A 16,589-nucleotide genomic window follows, 5' to 3' on the forward strand; every position below is an offset into this window, starting at 1 on the left:
TGTGAGTGCCAGCTGAGCTGAACACAAGCTGGACACCATTCGTCAGCTGGGAATTTGCATCGAAGCTCTTGATAGCCACGATAAGCATAATTATACAGAGGTAACCTTGTTTGACTCAATACGCATGCAGGTGATACCACTAGTGGCACTACAATGTAAATGGTGCAAAATTGATGCAACAGCGAATATGTACTTCGTACAATCACGAACAATTGTAAGGCAAGTGTTCATGCCTGTCATAGAAGAATTTCAGCCCGGAAGTCTTGTTGTCATGGTGATAAATAATACAGGACTTGAGTTGGCTCTGGACATAAACACACTTGTGGTGAATACGGTCATTATTGCGAGAAAAATATTTAGCCATTGTATGTTAAAGGGGCACTCCGGCTTCATTTTCGACGCCGAGTTTTCGATGCCAAGACGAAGGTTGGTGAAAGAGAAGACCCCTCGAACAAGAACGAGTCTCCAGAAGCGATCGAGTCGAGCAGGAAGACGACTTTTGAATTTCGGCCGAGCGAGCGCTGATGACGTAATGAGGGATTAGCTTGCCAGTGGAAATGCATCTGCGCACATACATTTCACATACTTTTTGGCCAATTTTCAATCGAAGAGGAGGTTGTTTTCTATGTTCTCTCAACGTCGTGAGCGATCCCGTCTTCTATACCCTTCCAGGTACCCTGAAGGTCCTCCAGAGGAGAATTTATCTCCAGCAAAGCGTTGTTGATCCGCTAAATTCGTCTCGAGACATATTCACCCAGTGCAGTGCTGACAAATGTAGAATGTTGAATCTGTGATAATTGTCGACGATGGACAGAAAGGTTGATAGCCGCTATCGCAGGGAAAGTGAAGCTGCTGGAAGTAACAACGGGGAGCTTGTTAGCATCACTTGATCAAAGCAGCTAGACGGAATCGGGGAGTACTGACTACAGGTCGTCCCTCGTTAATACATAATCTCTGGGACTTGAGAAATGTTATGTATTAACGGGGTTTATGTACTAAACGAAAGTGTACATAACTTGCTTATGTACCAGAATTTTTCACTTTTTTCAACTGTTCTGAGTGTTTCTTGCTACCATGACTAGGGAGCGAGATATTCTTGATTCCCTCGCTATAACATAAAAATTATGTTATAACGGTCACAGTCAGCGAAGATTCTACAGTTGTACCTGATACATGTCCAGCCGCGCCTGTACAGTCACTCGGAAAACACAGAACCTTGTCGGTTTGTGATTTGCGCTCTGATTTCTGAGCTACTTGCGTCCACAAGTAGAAACTAGAACACGATGTGCCTCCACTCGAAGGCCAAAAGACCAACAAATTATGTACTATTGAGGTAGGTGGCATGCGGGTACGGAGAAATGTTATGTACTAACGGGGTTTATGTACTAACGGATTATGTACTAACCGACAAAATTTGTATGGAAGTGACCACGTTTCGTCCGGGACTTGAGATTTCTTATGTACTAACGGGGTTTATGTACTAACCGGACTCGTATTAACGGGGGACGACCTGTATTTGTCTCGCCCTCAGCTTAGTGAATTTTATGATCAGAAAAATTTTCGATCAGGATCCCTTCTACAAGATGTGTAGTACAGGTGATTTCTGAACTTGACGATATGGAGACCGACCAGTAGACCTACCAACAACGTGTACCTGCAGGAAATTCACCCAAGGCTATTGCTAATGTTATCCTCTTCAGTGGCTGTTGTTTTTTTTAGTAAAAATATGTTCACTTCTCTCAACATATTCCTGCATGGCAGCAAGAAGGTGCGCTATGGAATTCAACGCCACAATCTTCGCCCAGCTGTGGATGAAGCATGGTCAAGTCATGGCAGTACATATACTTGAACCAGATGAGAAATTGAAGTTCATTTGTGATGCGAAGTTTGACAGCCCCAGTGACCGAGTCAAGCGTTGTCTTTTGCCGTGGCACAAATTGCTGAAAAATCCGAGATGTTCTTGGAATTATGCACATGGATACTACCAGAAATAATGGTGGCATTAACCATTGTGGAATGGGACAGCTCACGGAGAATACTGGAATAGCTCAAGTATCTCTAGGCGATTGTAAATCCTGTTCTGGCTGATAGCTTCGGCCTGCTGCGCCCGTCCATGTACAATGATGGGAACATGCATTTTTGTTTTCTACATATTTGCTATCTACTGTACTGTGGTATTACAGTTGCAGGTCCCTTATATAGAAATATGTCCCCCCCCCCCCCCCCCACATACCCACATAAATATGAACTAACAATTTCACTGTTGGACTCGCCGGTGGCTAGAGAGCAAAGGATTAATTTATAGCGAAGAAAAGGACCAGGGAACTACAAGTTACGCTATAATGTCCACGAACTATTTCACTGTATTTGAAATAATTTTGTTTGATACTCTGAGAACTCTGAAACTTTGCAGCACTGTGGATTATATGTGGATACAACATTTATGGAAGGAACACATAGTTCAAATAATTATAGCACTGGATTGTTGAGATTGTGAGCACATTCCAATCAGTACTCTACATATTTATAAGCGGTGGCAATCGTTAGGAATAGGTCGTGAGTTGTCAGAGTGCTCTAGTATATGAGAGAATGTTTTGTTTGTCTAATCGATGGCTCGTTTGAAGCCAGAGTTGTTTGAACTTGCTTCAGTCGACTTGATTCTAGACAGTAGTCGAAGGAGTACTATGAAGTATACACCAGGCGTAGTCTGTAAGCTATCTCGTGAGAATTCTGTCGGTACACATCAGGTATCAGCTTGCAAAGATGGCTCCTCTCTGTTTCTTGAAAGCCTGTATAGTTGGACTGCGGCTCCAGCGATTCCCTTCTCAGAGCAGGTACCATACCCAATACGGTCAATGCATATTGGACAGACCTGTGTGCACAACAGAAATAGTGGAGAGAAATCTCTCAGCTCATGAACACATCAGTGAAGTTTGAACTGCCGTTGTTTGTGGCCATCAGTATAAACCTATCGACTATAAGAATAATGTGCAAAAACCCTCTATAACTACAGCTGGGGCCATGGAATTATAAAGCATCTAACTTAGGGAACTGCCAATTCTGGTCGGAGTTGCGTTCGAGGCCTGCAATTCATGATGGCTATCGTATGTTGCATTGACCAGAGATCATATAAAACTTCCATGCCACATTGAAACACGCACTACTTTCGAGTACTTTGGTATCCCCCACCAAATGGGCATTCGTTCCCGGGGTGGCAGGCGTCACCATTCGTTATGCCTGGATCAGATTTCATTGACCCCAACTGTCATGAAGAATCATTTTTACTTCGACTGGATTTCAGTACAAGTTAGTTGTAGAACTGCAGAATAAATTTTGTTGTATTTGGGCAACCATTTCTCTACAAACGCTCTATTTGGAAAATAATTTTTTTAATAAAAATACATGTCCAAATTCCACATCTACCCAAATCGGAATACTTGATCACGTATTCAGTCCTACACGGAATGTTTAGAAAACGCCAGGGAATAGGAATTTGCTAACGAGAACTCCAGGCCAGGGTACTAGCATACGAACAAAACAAGATAAAAACTCACCAGTATACTTGTAGTAATTCATGTCGGTGTAATATTCACGATAAGCAACGAGGCACCCTCCGATTTGGTCAAGCTGCTTTGAAGTCTGGTTGTTCAGGTGATACAAACGGGCTCCCTGTTGTTACTTCCAGCAGCTTCACTCTCCCTGCGACAGCGGCTATCAGCCTTTCTCTCCATCGTCGACAATTATCACAGATTCAACATTCTACATTTATCAGCACTGCACTGGGTGAATATGTCTCGAGACGAATTTAGCGGATCAACAACGCTTTGATGGAGATAAATTCTCCTCTGGAGGACCTTCAGGGTACCTGGAAGGGTATAGAAGACGGGATCGCTCACGGCGTTGGGAGAACATAGCAAACAACCTCTTTTTCGATTGAAAATTGGCCAAAAAGTGTGTGAAATGTATGTGCGCAGATTTCCACTGGCAAGCTAATCCCTCATTACGTCATCAGCGCTCGCTCGGCCGAAATTCAAAAGTCGTCTTCCTGCTCGACTCGATCGCTTCTGGAAACTCGTTCTTGTTCGAGGGGTCTTCTCTTTCACCTACCTTCGTCTTGGCATCGAAAACTCGGCGTCGAAAATGAAGCCGGAGTGCCCCTTTAAAGGGGAAGTGCATCGATTTTTCGAGTAGGGTCCAGAAGAAAGACAATTAATTTTGACATCGGTTCGAATGGCATATCTCTCGTTTCCATACGATAAGCCAAACTTGCCAAATCGCCAATTGTATGCTCACGTTGCCATAGCGACCAGCGCAGTGATGACGTACGAAAGGCTTGGCTCCTCCACAGAGAAGGTCGATCACTGCATAAATAATTGGTCATTTTCAATTGTCTTATTGTATTCACGATGTGAAAGAAGTGCTGTGTTCAATGCTGTTAGTGCCGTGAACTATTTGTCGCCCTTCTCATGCATTTCCCTAGGCTGACTGTGCCTAGGAAATGGTTTCCTCCAGGACAAGATGCTTGGAATTCGCCGTCTCTCCTGAGACATTTTCAGCAAACTTTCAAACCTACGACATTATTTCATTCGTCAATCTCCACCACCCGTCGTCTCACCTGGCTTCAGAAGATATTACGAGAGATAGGAGAGTCGCCAGGAAGCATCACATTCATCTTCAGGAAGTGGAAAGAGCAAACGGCATGGTCCTTGGTTGGGGGAAATGCTGAACGTCTGATTTGTCCCAACCAAGATTTCAGCATTTTGTTCGTCACTATTTTCGCTTGTCTGCTGGTGTCTCCGCGCTCCAGCTTTCTCCTGTCGGTGTCACGTCCCAGTACACAACCGAGAGGACTACTAACAAACAGTTCACTGCACTTACAGCATTGAACATAGCCTCTCTTTCACTTCGTGAATACAATAAACCAATTGAAAATGACCAAATTCTGCAGTGATCGACCTTCTCTGTGGTGGAGCTAAGCCTTTCGTACGTCATCACTGCGCTGGTCGCTATGGCAACGTGAGTATACAATTGGCGATTTGGCAAGTTTGGCTTATCGTATGGAAGCGAGAGATATGGCATTCGAACCGATATCAAATTGTCTTTCTTCTGGACTATACTCGAAAAATCGATGCACTTCCCCTTTAAAACAAAATGGCGTCACGATTAATTTTATTGAAAGTGGTATAGTTGGTGGTACGAGTGTTCAAACCCATTTGAACTTCAGGGCTCACAGTCGGTATGCAGGATCGACAAAAGCGTCGTGCGAGGGCGGGTTTGGTGCACGTGAGTCGCGTGACCCCACGAGAGCACAGATCGTGTACATCCTACGCATCCCAACAGAACAAAGAAGTAAAGAGAAAGAACCTGGGCTTGAGTAGCCTGTTCTTGTCTTGTAGATCTATAGAGCCGATGTTCGCGATATTTTGGTCGGACCTGTCCTTTCCTCGCTTCTCTTGGCATGCAGTGTCAAACCATTCTCGTTTCCGTTCGTCTCGATCTTGTGCTTTTACGATCGTGCATACTCCAGTGGAAATAGTTTGCTTTATTATTTTCACTGGGAATTGCACTGCAACACTGAACAGTTACTGCCAGCCCTCGGCAACGACTTGCCTTTCACTGTGCCTTGTAGAATTGGTCCACCGAAGGAGAAGGCGAAAGGCAACCTGTGCTAGTCCCAGGAAATTCATGTCATGTAGCCGCTGTTCGACCAAATGCTGATGCTACAATGAGCGATCGCGATATTCCACAGGTAAGAAGACAAACAAACGAGTCAGAGCTCGCCAGGCAGGTAACGCCGAGAACATACAACACGGAGCTGCTGATCGGATGGAGGCGAACGGGACCAGCAAATCCGCCAGGCGTTAGTTGAGGGCCACTAAAGGCCAGGTTTCCAGAGGTACCAGTTCCTCCATGATGGCGAAATGCGCTGCCACAAGAACTCCAGCGAGAACGAAAGCACAGCAACCAACTCCGCGGGCGAACTGAGGAGAGAACACTGAAAAATCTGTGCGCAATGATTTTCTGTTGGACGGCGCGCGTTGCTGTTCCGCTGCATGCATGCGTTTTTCTTGTTGTTTGATCTGGTGCTGCTTTTGCACTTTTGGCGTTCTGCGCGCTGAGTGGCACTCACTCAAAAATGTCCACTACATCTCATTCTTGGCGGATTTTGATCATCTATGGCTTATTTTTTTCAGCGTGGAATTCTCCAGACATTTACCGATCACTTTTCCGTTTGCTGTGCCGAAATCGAAGCCAAAACGACCAGACTTTGGCTAATCCGTGCCGGAAAACTGGAGGGAAAATGGTGAAACGCTGCGGTAGATCACTGAGTTTGGGGGTTTTGAATCAGCACAGCGAATCCCAGCTTCGTGGACATCAGGGCCGATGTAGTGGACAAGATCAAAGATTTGAGAATAGAGGAGAATAGAGGCCTGTGATTGGTCAGTTGTCATCACGTGACATCCGCGCAAAGCCGTGCGCGACTCCACGCTTTTGTATTGGACTGTGAGCCCTGAACTTCATACTGTTCGTCTTCTTTTTGACATGCTCTCTTTCCATCGTCCTTAGCTTTTGTTTGTTGAGAGCTGGTTTGGCTTTCTCCTATACCTCTGGGGGATGCCAAGTGATGGTTTTGAGAGGCTGGTGATGGCTGTGACTGTGAGCGAGAGTTTGCCGATCGGCGTCGTCCTCGCTATAGCGATGAAAATACTAGTTACTGCGCACCTGGCAGATATCACAACACGTCGGAGCGTCCAGGAGCAAAGGAATCTTGGGTTTTCACTGGAATCTAGTTCCTCCAGCATCGTGTAGCCCACCGTCGGTGAATGGCGGTCCAGAAAGGTCGAACCTGGTCTTCTGCAGCATCTCGCAGTCCTGCGAGGCACACTGAATACTCCTGTCATGTATTCTACAAATAAAAATCACGAAGTAGTGGACTTTATAGTGATGAGTCTATCCTGTATGCTGCAAAAGACGCAGGAAATGTGACTGGTGTCCGTACACTGGACGCCAATATCATCCCAGTCTTCTCCTGCAGGATCTGTTTGACATTGACATATCGGTATGCAGTGGGTCGACATTGGCCTGGTTTGGCAGCTATCTGCCTGGGTGAATGTAGCAGGTTTGCATTGGCGCGTCGTCCAGTCCGACATTTTCTTGTAACTGTGGAGTACCGGCAGGGTTTGAGAGGTTGCTCGTGCTGTGAACACATCTCTACTGCCTGTCTCGTCCTGGAAGTGCCGTCTCGCCGCTTCCTTGCTCTACAGTCACGCCGTTATTTCGCTTTGTTTCGTGGTGCAGCTCAAAACTTGCCCAAACAACTGTGAGCTCGCAACATGGTATGGACAAATTGCACCACTCATGCTGGTTAACTAAAACCGGGATAGTCAAGTAAGCGAGTTCACTCCCTGGGCCATGGCAATATCTGTTCAGCGCGGGCTATTCCAACCTCCAAGTGCATAGTCACCGTGATCGATCCATGCGATGGTGGTTGACCTACAAAGAGCCAATGTCTACGAGTACTACTATTGGATGCTGTCTACATGCAGTCAACAAAATCAAAGTACCCCAGTATGCCCCAGAATAGGGCATGTGCATCTATAGCATGACACAACAGGGGTTCTGGTGGCACCTGTCAAACAAGCAGTAGCGACTAGTGCCAGCTACCTATTGGAGGCTAGCCGCTACAGTCTGTCACTGGAGATAATTATTATGTTCACTGTTTAGACTGAGCACAATCAATGATGCCCAATCAAACTGCCCAATGTGTGTTCTGTTCCACCTAATTATAACGTTCCATCGCATCAACCCAACTACACGCACATGTCGTCACTCTAGCACGACTTGTGTTATTATTGTTTATTTTGATTCGCACGATAAATAGAGCACAATAAACGTTAACTTGACCGAAGGTTAAAGGCGACTGCAGATAGAGGAACGCATCGAGGTACAGGTACCGGCATCAATACAGTATCAGAGAGAAACAAACAAAAATGAGAGGTACGCAGAAAAAACTCTCGTAAGCCCAAGGGGAAGTGGTTGATGAGGGATGAATGCACTCTCCACGCTCATCTTCACTGTTCGTGGAAATGCACACATACATACAATAATATACAACATAGCAATAGCATGCACAGAACCGAACAATTTCATGTTCACACATGCAAGCACAGACCTGAACATTAGTACCAAAAGCCGATACAGACAATATCCACATACACACAAACGCACACACACACACACACACACACACACACAATGTCCCATGTATGCGCTCGTGGCGAGAAAAGCACGCAAATCTACAAATGCATTGGATGTGAACCCACAGATTTTTTTCTTATAGCAACGATAGCGGATCTGATTCTGAATGAAACACACACACACACACAATACAATCATTGAATGCCCATCCGCAGATGATGGCAGATCCTGAAAGAACAGGCAGTGTTCCAGTGATGGGGAACAGAACTTCGAGTGGCGAGTGAGGTATACACACACACACACGTGCGTGCGCGGGCACACACTAAAGTATTCAGAAGTAGAATCGACATTGTAGTATTCATTGGTTGGGGAATGGAAAGGAAAATAAAAACATTGCTGTAGGTTATTGTTGTAAGGACACTGGGAGCACAACAGAAAGGTAAGCAACTTGCTTTGAAGCAAAGAAAGTTATTATTCCACGGATCTCAGAAGGAAGGAACGTTCCAGAATGCTGCACTGGCAACAGGCGGCCTGCATGTGCACGGCCCCTGCAGTCGGTCCAGCTGCCGGCCTTGCAGTGCTGAAAAGAATGTGCAGTACAGCATGTCACATAGTATCGCAGCCTGGACAAATAGGCGCTGGGAAGTCCTAGTTATGTGCTCACCTACACCACGATGCACCAATCTTCTGAGCTACGTTGGCAACAACTTTGTCCACTTGAGACTCCCATGGGCTGAGCCAGTTGTTGACGGCTGCACCAAGGTGGACGGCAATGACCGCTGATGGCAAGGCAATCCATGACACACAGTCACTAGGGCATCGTCAACATGGCGCTGAGGCTGGATCGATGAAATCAACCTTCAGGCTGCCGCGGGGTTGACAACGAGGCCGCTGTCTCGAAGCTAGTCAGTCAGCCTGGTCACCGCCATTGACGAACCAGTAGCCACCGCCAGCAGTGGCGGTAGGTTGTGACACTGGAACTGAGGTGTGGTGCAATATTGTCAGCAAATTCAGTACTCAGGATAAGATGAGTGACAAAGGGAACGTTGTGTTTGATAATATTTAAGTGAACAGGGATGATCACAAACCCTGCGCGTACTCCACCGTGAGTTACAAGAAAATTCCGGACTGGACGACGAGCAAACACCAACCTGCTACATCCAACCAGGCAGATACTATTGCGATAGCTGCCAAACCAGGTCAATGCCGACCTACTGCATAATGTCAATGTCAAACAGATCCTGCAGGAGAAGACTGGGGTGTTGGCATCCAGTCACTGAGTGTACAGACACCAGTCACATTTCCTGTGTATTTTGCAGCATACAGGCTGAGACTCATCACTGTAGAGTCCACTACTGCATGAGTTTTATTTGTACAATAGTCCTTATGCACATTGTACAGATGTACGAAGTTCTGTACTATGGCCGTAGGTGTGTACATACCCGGTTGGGTGTTCATTGTGTGCTATACATGCGCGTTTGACCCATTTAGCCTCACAATTCATGGCAAACGATCACTTTTTAAGCCTTCTTCACTTTGGGATTGAACTAACGACTAGCTAGATCTCTGCCGGAAAAAGATTTCGTATGAAATGCCTTCATGGCCCATTTCATAGTGGAAATAGCAGTAAACACAATAGGGTCCTGCACATTCAACACCCAACCGGGTCTACGGGATTCTACAAGATTATACGGGATTTCGTGCATCTGTACAATGTGCATAAGGCCTATACATGGCAGGCGTACACGGTGTGCTTCGCAGGACTGCGAGATGCTGCAGAAGACCAGGTTCGACCTTTCTGGACCGCCATTCACCGACGGTGGGCTACACGATGCTGGAGGAACTAGATTCCAGTGAAAACCCAAGATTCCTTTGCTCCTGGACGCTCCGACGTGTTGTGATATCTGCCAGGTGCGCAGTAACTAGTATTTTCATCGCTATAGCGAGGACGACGCCGATCGGCAAACTCTCGCTCACAGCCATCACCAGCCTCTCAAAACCATCACTTGGCATCCCCCAGAGGTACAGGAGAAAGCCAAAACAGCTCTCAACAAACAAAAGCTAAGGACGATGGAAAGAGAGCATGTCAAAAAGAAGACGAACAGTATGAAGTTCAAAATGGTTTTGAACACAAAGGCTATTGTCATGCCGGATATGATAATATTATCCATATAAAAATCGCTCTGTGAGCGGTTCTGAAAAACCTTTACTGGTACTGCCCCGTCGTAAAAGTAAGAAATTAGAACTGGCCCATTGTCCCCCCAAATGCGAACTGATCCACCTAAATCGCGAATGACGGGACCCGAACGCACCAGTAGCACGAGGTCGGGAGGGCACAGGATCACGGCAATTATCATAGGGTAACACCAGTAGTAGCAGTAGAATTTATTATTTTGATAGGGAAGCCTACCGCTAGTACAGTACATGGCCTATGGTCCGGACCAACGTCCCCATCTGCATCCACAGGTAGGAACCTCGTGCTACTGGTGCGTTCGGGTCCCGTCATTCGCGATTTAGGTGGATCAGTTCGCATTTGGGGGGACAATGGGCCAGTTCTAATTTCTTACTTTTACGACGGGGCAGTACCAGTAAAGGTTTTTCAGAACCGCTCACAGAGCGATTTTTATATGGATAATTTCAGCTCTTTTTCCGTTCCCTCCCCACCCCAACCCCGAAGGTAAACATGATGACCACGCGTGCGATGTACTGTATGTAGCCATGCGACTGCAATAACACACTGATATATATGATGATACCAGCCCTCCCCGCCTCGCTACCCCGCACACAGATACACAAACATGTGTATGCACACGGCACACACACGTGGCCACGCACACATACGCACATGCACACGACACAAACAGGAAATTCTTCATGTATAATGCCATACAAAGCAGTGGCCACCGTACTTGAGGAAGTCAGTTGTGAAACAAAAATAATTCAACTACAGCGTGTAGACAAGCTGACGGCCAAAGCACAACATAGCAAACATGACATTTGCCCAAGGATTGCAGTTTGCAGACCATGCCATGGAAGCAGCGAATACAGAATGTAATATCATACAAAGTGACAAGCAAGGACGTGGCCATCATACACCAGAAACTTGCAGAAAGTCACATATCCAACAGATAGAGAAGTGAACAGCAATCTGATACAGCCCACACAGGACAAAGCGGACCTGATACTCGTCCCAGGATCGCAAGTGGCAAACCCTTTTCAATGCATAACATGCAGGTGTACGTTAGACGCATGAACATCTGACCGTGTCGCCAGCATACAATGTCATCACATGTTTACCCCACAAGTTACACACATGCACAGTAGAAGCACAATGAAAGCAATGGAAAAGTACGATGTGGTTGCTGAAGCATCTTCACACTTCAAATTCAGACTTTAATGTGGTCGTCACGGGATGATATACCTGCAAGATACAAGTGATGAAGAAAGGAAGCAGAAGGTCGTGAGGTAGGCTATGAGACACCCATGTCTGTTCAGGGCTAGTGCACTCACACGGAGAATTGTCATAATCGAGCATTTCCCAAACTGAGAAGTGCAATGAAATCCACTTGCATGCACAGGAGCAATTTTGCAATAATATGATGCGCAATTCGACACGATCTGCGATGCTGCGTGCGATGTGCCCTGCTGTCATGATAGTGACAGTCACCGCAGTATGTTTTGTCAACGTCGCCCGTGCACTCTTCTGTCAAGTCCAAAGTGCTCACATACTTGGCAATGTTTTTGCAGTGATTAACTTTTATCCTAGTTATGTCACGGGTAACTTTAATGAAGTACCCGCAGGCCGTGTCGATCTGCACATCGTCCACTCTCTCATGTACTTGGCCTGCTTTGTCTGTGTATCCATTTCATGTGCGATCCACAAAATCGACTAGACAGTGGGTGCAATACGCTCTCTACCTGAAGACGTTCTTCTGGCGACATCTCGCCACGTACTTGGCCTGGCTTTGTCTGTGTATCCATTTCATGTTCGATCAACAAAATCTCAATGCACTACAGAGACTAGACAGTGGGTGCAATACGCTCTCTATCTGAAGACGTGAACCATTAAATTTTTTGGAAAAGTTATACGTACACCTGAAACGTAATGAAGTACAGGAATAGAGAGAGTGACTACAATACGCTCTCGACCTGATATAGTGATAACGTGAGTACAAGACACTCTCCACCTGATAACGTGTTAGAAGGTAACATGTCTACAGTCCCACCGTACCCTTCCGACACGACTGTAGACCATTACATTTTTTTGAGAAGTTATACGTTCACCTTAAACGTAATGAAGTGCAGGAATAGAGAGAGTGACTACAATACGCTCTCGACCTGATAACGTGAGTACAAGACACTCTCCACCTGATAACGTGTTAGTAGAAGGTAACAGGTCTACAGTCCCACCGTACCCTTCCTCATTCCTCATTCACCATCGCGCGATACCCTGGCACACACTGGCAACATATCAATGGGGTGCCTTACCGTCGTCTAGAGGAGACGTCTTCGCAGCAATATTTTCCCTCCTGCGCATTCAGTCGCCGACGCGACAGCGTTCACGGGGCCGTTCCAGTTGCGGAAGACATTCGATTCATCGGGCCAATTCAGCAACAGGGCCGTGGACACACAGGGGGCAGAGGAGAGACATTGTTAGTGGACAAGAAATATGCAGTGGCAAGTGGCGAGTGCCGCATGGATGTCAAGTTGTCATGCACAATTCAGCTATTACTTACGGTCCAGCTAGTCCTGCCATTGCTCGCTCGTCCTGGTTCCTCCTCGTTCGTCTTCCTGCACGTCTGCACTTCTCCTTCCCCACCGTTGGCTTTGCGGTACGGGGTGCCGGAAGGAATTCCCACCATGTATCCATGTACATGAAGTCCCACCATGACTCTCCAAGTACATGTCCACGGCCACGTCAGCAGTTTGTATAGTACCGGAAGGAGTTCCCACGATGTCTCCAAAGGCCTAGAGCGGACGTCTTTGCAGCAATTCTTTTCGCCCTGCACATTCAGTTCGCCGACGATGTCTCCAAAGGCAAAGGCCTAGAGCCTAGTAGAGGGGACGTCTTTGCAGCAATTCTTTTCACCCTAGTACCCTGCACATTCACTCCGCCGACACGACAGCGTTTACGGGGCCGTTCCAGGTGCAAAAGGTCCACGTCAGCAGTTCTCAACTATTTCGCGTACGGGATAGTCGCCGCGACAGCGTTTAAGGAGTCGTTCCAGGTGCAAAAGGTATCCATCAATGGCACTTTGCAGTATGGGGTACGGAAAAGGGGCCTCCTCGTTCGACTTCGTCGATTCTGCAGTTCTCCTTCCCGTCAGGGGTACCGAAAGGGGCCTCCTCGCAGTTGTCCTTGCCGTCAGGTCCACGTCATGCAATTCTCAACTATTTCGCGTACGGGATAGTCGTCTTTGTCGTACGCGACATCGACGTTTACCGAGTGGCATTGGCACAAGCAGACCGTTGACGGGGTCACGTGTCAAAAAAGTATCAACAACGTGTCGACTAAGTGTCGACCAAGTGCGGTACACTCAGCGGTACACTAATTCTCGTGCCATTCTCGTGTCACAAAACTGGAACATCGAGTACCAGTATGGAAAGGCTTCAGACAGGAAGCCTTTCCAATTATATGGTGCCTGCAGCTTCTCTGCAGCCCTCCGCGTGACCCAACTTCAGCGTCTGCAAGCCATGCAAAACCGGGCGATCCGATGCATTGATGGCAGCCCGCCATGTTCCGCGATGCAGCCCCTCCTGGCTGCCAACTCGATTTACCGCGTCACTGAACTTTTCAAACAAAAGCTCCTGATCTTCATCTGGCGTTGTCTAAATGACTCCACTAGCCTTGCTCTAGCCCAGCTTCTCAAACCAGCAGCATGCAGCGGCAGAAGTACGCGCCATCAGCATGCCAATGGTCTGCTCAGCCAGCCAGCTCGCAGTCGGTGTGGCCAAACGAGATTCGCCACCGCAGGAGCATTGCTGTGGAACAGTTTGCCTAGAGAGGTGCGCACCGTATCCAGATTGCAAGATTTTAAGCTAGCCTGCCTTCCTTATGTATGCCTGAAATAGGTTGTGTTTCGTCAGGTTTTGACATGTTCCTTTCTTCTCAGTATTCTCGCTCGCATAGTGCTCCACTTCTATGATAATATTGCCTATGCTGTTGCTCATTAGGATTTTGGCAAATTCTATCCTTCGCTTTCATATAACTGGGCCAGGAACCCGTTTGAACTTGCGAAGTAAAATAAAATCAATCAATTTTCGCTGATTGCGGCTCATATTATTAGTGAGGTTTTGCATTCCGAAATTCGGCAAACAGATTCGGCACGCGGGAGCGAGGTCGAAAATGCACACGAAGATTCGGCATGTTTGTTCGGAAAAAGCTCACTTTGCCGAAAATATTTTTCGGATGAATTTTCTTGTAGAAGAGCGCTAGCGCGTGATTTATTCAAAGAGGTTTCTTATCTCGGCATTGCTTCGCAGGCGTCTTGGGCGCATCAGCATCGCCAGCTACTTCTGATTGCTCCTCTCCACTGCCTGTCTACTCTCTATCGCCTGGAGTGCCGTTGGAATCAGCAAGAAAGGGAGCACGGGACAGGACGTTGCTGATGCTGGGGCTCACATGAAAACACATCATTTTCGACTTGCAAAACAAACGTTGGAGCGAAAATTCGACATTTTGATGTTCGACAAATGACCGAAGAACGCCGAACCGAAATTCGGAATGCAAAACCTCACCAATATTATTATAGGCCACATGCCACGTACTGCTCTTTTCTCTCCGAAACTCAACACTTGCAAGCCAGATATGAAAGAAAGAATCTGTCCCCGGGGAAAATTGCGGAAAAAATCGCAAAAAACGCGGGGAAAAACGCGGCATAATATGGCATAATTTGCGGTGAATTTGCGGTAAATATGCGGTGAATAATATTGATGTGCGGCAATTTTCAGTGAGTATGTAGTGAAATCAATCAGTTACAAGTCTCTGGTGTAAGCACTCGTCATATTTGAGTAAAAAGCCGCCACGATGAGACGTTGCTGACCGAACAGTGCACTGTGTGTACGTGTAGTGTACAAAAAAGTTCAAAAAACGCGGGAAAATCGCGGAAAACGCGGTCTTTTAAAAAAACGCGGAAAAAAACGCGGAAAAAAACGCGGCCGCGGAATTGCAATTTTCCCCGGGGACAGAAGAATCACCAGTCACACCACCGGGACTCGAACCAGGGACCTTGCTATTCGCGAGCAATGCTCTAACCAACTGAGCTACAGTATGACTGTGGTGTGACTGGTGTGACAAAGTGGAAAAGGAATTTGGTTAAAGCCCTGGTTTATTGTGCCAATCGAATATGCTCCCCACATCTATTGCAAGATCAGTTGGATCGACTTTCCTCCATACTTTTGAAAAATGGCTATCCCAAACATTTTCTGACCAAATTACTTGACGAGAAACCGGTAGATCTACTATCTAAACCACTGACGTACGGACCGGATAAATGTCCGGTAGTACTACGCCTGCCCGGGTTGGCTCTGGTTCGGCATATGTCGAGAAGGAAGTTCGCCATATTGTCACTGCGTCTTATCCGTGCGTCAAATTGTATGTCGCGTTTGGGACGACTCGTGCATTCAAGGTGCTGAAGGATGTTCTGCCTACCCTTTCCACAAGTAAAATCATCTACTTTTTTCAATGCCGGCAGTGTGAGAGTCGGTATGTGGGCAGAACTGCTCAGCACCTTGGCGCACGAACCCGTCAGCATGTACCGCTGAGGTTAGTCCCGGTACACGCACGTGATTCTCGTCCTCGACGTGGTCGCCCTCCTAAATGTGCGTCGACTGAGGTTGCGTCACGTGAAGCATTGTCCCAGTCCGAGGTTTCGTCTGGCGCAGCAGCACAATCGACTTCATCGACGGCATGCGCTGGGCCTGGGCCGGCCCAAGTCGGCAAAGCAAAGAGGCGCAGACCTGTGAAAACAACACCGAAGAAGACAATGCCAGGGACACCCAGTCGACGAGTCACTCGCAGCCAGGTGAGGATGCGTACTGGAGGAGACGAACAGGCGACGATACTGGAAGTGACAACGAGCGTAAGTCACGGGGAGGAAGCGTGGAAGACCACCACGAAAGCCAGTGATCAAGACAACGGACGAGTCAGACAACGGACGAGTGGCCGGGCGGTATGATGGAAGGGATGAGACCGGACCTGCAGCATCGGAAGTGACAAGGCGACTGCCCAGTGAAAAGGACGAGTCAAGAGCTGCGACATCGGAGGTGACAAAAAAGACGAGAAATTCCAACAGTCAGCAATCGGCGATCAAGAGTCATCTGTCGGTTAGTGATAGTTGTCGTGAGTTGTACAGAGATGTTTTCTCAGTTTTGGCCTGTGGCAGATCTGT

At 47.2% G+C, this 16,589-nt stretch overlaps 1 long non-coding RNA gene across 1 annotated transcript; it reads right to left on the minus strand.

Annotated features, from left to right (window-relative positions):
• Nucleotides 1-2,699: 2,699 nt before the first annotated feature.
• LOC135815679 (uncharacterized) lies at nt 2,700-3,926 on the minus strand. Its single transcript, XR_010553319.1, has 2 exons — nt 3,555-3,926; nt 2,700-2,872 (listed from the first exon to the last, which is right to left on the minus strand). It is a non-coding gene; the product is annotated as an uncharacterized LOC135815679 (long non-coding RNA).
• Between the last annotated feature and the right edge of the window lie 12,663 nt (nt 3,927-16,589).

The sequence above is a fragment of the Sycon ciliatum genome, chromosome 4 (assembly GCF_964019385.1).
Source record: "Sycon ciliatum chromosome 4, ocSycCili1.1, whole genome shotgun sequence".
NCBI classification, from domain to species: Eukaryota; Metazoa; Porifera; class Calcarea; order Leucosolenida; family Sycettidae; genus Sycon; species Sycon ciliatum.